A 3,391-nucleotide genomic window follows, 5' to 3' on the forward strand; every position below is an offset into this window, starting at 1 on the left:
TGTTTCCCTGTTGCAGTTACTGAAGTCTTGATTATCGATTCTATGTCGATAGATATTAATGTCGGTCTCACCGATGATGCTACTGTTGTTGAGCAAGTCACCACGGGGGGAGGGGAGGGGAGGGGAGGGGTGAACGCTGCAGAATGTGGCGCAGTGGGTCAAGGTGTTATGGAGTAGGGTATTGAGCAAGGTGCTGAGGAGCAGAGTGTTGAGGATCAGAGTGTTGAGGATCAGGGTGATGAGGAGCATGATCCCGACTGTTTATATGTAACAGTATAACAATGTATTTGATTATATTGTTCACTTATCTTTCCTTACTTCGCAACAGTACCAAAAACTTGATTCTGAAAAAAATAAGAATTTAACTTTTTAACTTAATATAAATTGAGATACTATGCAAATATATGTATTGTTATCCAGTAATATAGGACTTTCTGATTAAGCCCTAAATATCGAACCCACAAGGAGAATTTACAATATGCACTTTTAAATAACAAACTTTCTATTTCAAAAAGACAATTATTTGAACTATAGATGTTTTTACAGTAATTAAAATTAAATTCTTTTTGGTATTTTTGATAATTTGACAAAATAATTTGACAAAATAGAAACAACTTCTAAATATAACTTGAGTTTAAGTAAAAGAAAAATATTGAATATGAAATATCTTTGTCCTTATCATGATTCAGGAATAAGTCTAGGAATTCTGTTGTGGAAGTATTCAAATTATGTTGTGCCAAATAGGAGCAATATTATTCTTTACGCTTACTAGAGATACTATAAAGAACATACTATAAAGAACAGAGATACTATAAAGAACATTGACTAATTTAAATTTTGAATAATTCTGAAGACCGATTAGGCATGGAATATACCAGCTCTCACTCTAGAGTTCCCTCGATTCCCTCCACCTGAGGGCTAACATCTCGTATCAGAACCTAAAACAATAAACCAAGTTTGGGGCTTTAGCCTGTCACTCTAAAGTACTCTAACTCTACACCCTTCAAAGATTATTTCCTTATTTATTTTCACTAAATCATATAATTACATTCTCATTCATAGAACCTCATATGATTCTTTCCAATTGTTGACTGAGACAATACCAGCCCGGTTCCTACATGTTCTCACAATAAATTTTAACATCTAAATAAGCCAGATCAAGAAGTAAATAAAGTACATAGAATTAAATCATCATAACTTCTTCCAATATTAAGATTAATACTCTCTACAACTTTCATCCAACACTATAATTACTATCATTTTAATAAGGAGAAAGATAAAGAAAACTACTCAGAATCCATAGAGAAATCAAAACTACACTTTAGTTTAAAAGTAGAAATCATTGTCAAACCAACAAGAAGTCTCGATTAAAACCAAAAGTAGTTTAAAAACAAAGATAAAAATTTATCTCAAACACTCCACCAAACTCTTGAAGTTCCTTTTGAGTCTCTTCTCTCTTACAACACTCTTAACTCTCACAATAAAATTAAAAACAAAAAGGATAAAGTAAATTTGTGGTGCCTGAAAAATCTCTCCAAAAGTTCTTCCACGAACTATTTCAAGAACTTCTCAGGACTCCCCCCATTTTTCCCTCAACTTCCTTCTTTTATAATTTTCTAAAAGGTGACTTGGTATCTCTTCAAAATGTATCATGATTTGATGTATTTTCCAATGGATGCCTCCTTTCATAAGTCTTTTAACTATATTTTCATTTTTAGTGGTCATAAACACCCTCTTTAGCCAGTAGGTGCCTCAAATGTCTTTTCGAAATTCGACAAAATGAATTAACCCATCAAATAACTGCTCTGACACTTAAGCGCGGGGCCTCTGGCGCTTAGGCATGACCTTCTCTGTTTCACCGACGCTTAAGTACGCTTAAGCGTTGGATCTGACGCTTAGGCGCCAGAATAATTTTGCACCATTTTTTTATTTCTGCCATATTTGCAAATTTGATCCAAATTTGATCCTTTTTCACTGATTTTAGCATTTTTTACCTTTTTACTTGTACCTGAAAGAAAAACACACAAATTCCTTCCATTAAAACACAATATCTTAAAAATAAGTATAAAAATGTGTCTAAAAACACTATATATTTTAGGTGTATCAAAGCACGATTCTGATGATCAAGGTACCAATGAGCTGGGTGCTGAGCAGCACATGATGAAGGGAAACTTGTCCCTCAGTGGGGCCAAGAGTGTGGGCTGTCAAGTTTCTTCTGATGCCGCAAGGATAAAGGAGGCAACATGGTGGGACAGAGTGACCTCTAACTTCATAGTGAGTTGACTTGCTGAGATGGATGAGCGTTTTCTTCTCTTTATGGGGTTATTGATAGACCTAAAATATATAATATTTTTATACACATTTTTATACCTATTTTTTAGATATTGCGCTTTAATGAAAGGTATTTGTGTGTTTTTTCTTGTAGGTATAATCAAATGGATAAAAATGCTAAAATGATTGAAAAGGGGTCAAATTTGGAGCAAAAATGAAGAAAAATTGAAAAGGTGTCAAATTTGGAGCAAAAATGAAGAAATATTTCAAAATGAAGGCACCCAGGATTGGCGCCTAAGCGCCAGATGATCCACGCATAAGCGCCAAAGTTAGTTACTTGAAGAAATATTTAATTGAAGTGGAATTTTGAAGTGGTGTTTGAAGCAACCCTTGATAAAAATGTGAGAAATAGCCCATGGACATAAAAATTCATTCAATTGGCTTATGAGGAGAAAACTTCTAGAAGATTGATTGAATGAAGAAACCTTTTTGAAGAGACACCAAGGCACCCCTTGGATTTTTATAAGAAAAGACTTAAATTTTCTAAGAGAAGGGGCCAACAACCATCCACCAAAGTATACCACCGGCGCCACCGACCACCTTTATTTTATTTTATTTTATTTTAAGAATTAGTTTATAATGTGAGAGAATGAAGAGAATTTGAAGGAACTTCAAGACATTTGGTGGAGAGAATTTGAGATAAGTATTTATCATTGTGACTACACTTGGTTTTCAATTTAAATTTCTTATTTTTGTGCTTGATTTCTACTTTTAAACCCATGTGTGGTTGTGTTTGCTCCATGAATTCTGAGTAGTTTTCTTCATCTTATTTCTTAAAATGATAAGTGATTAAATGTTTAAAGGAAGTTGTGTGAAGTATTAGTATTCAATGTTGGAAGAAGCTGTGATAATTCAAGACTTTGCACTTCATTTACTTCTTGATTTGGCCAATTAAGATGTTAAAACCTATTGTGAGAACATGTAAAATCTGAAATTCAAGACGATATTGCCTCAGTCAACAAATGATTGGAATCACATATTGATTTCATGAATGAGAATGTAGTTCATGGGGTTGAATGCAAATAAATAGAGAAATATATTTTCAAGGGTGCAAGGGTGT

The sequence above is a fragment of the Phalaenopsis equestris genome, unplaced genomic scaffold (assembly GCF_001263595.1).
Source record: "Phalaenopsis equestris unplaced genomic scaffold, ASM126359v1 Scaffold000489, whole genome shotgun sequence".
Classification (NCBI taxonomy): domain Eukaryota; kingdom Viridiplantae; phylum Streptophyta; class Magnoliopsida; order Asparagales; family Orchidaceae; genus Phalaenopsis; species Phalaenopsis equestris.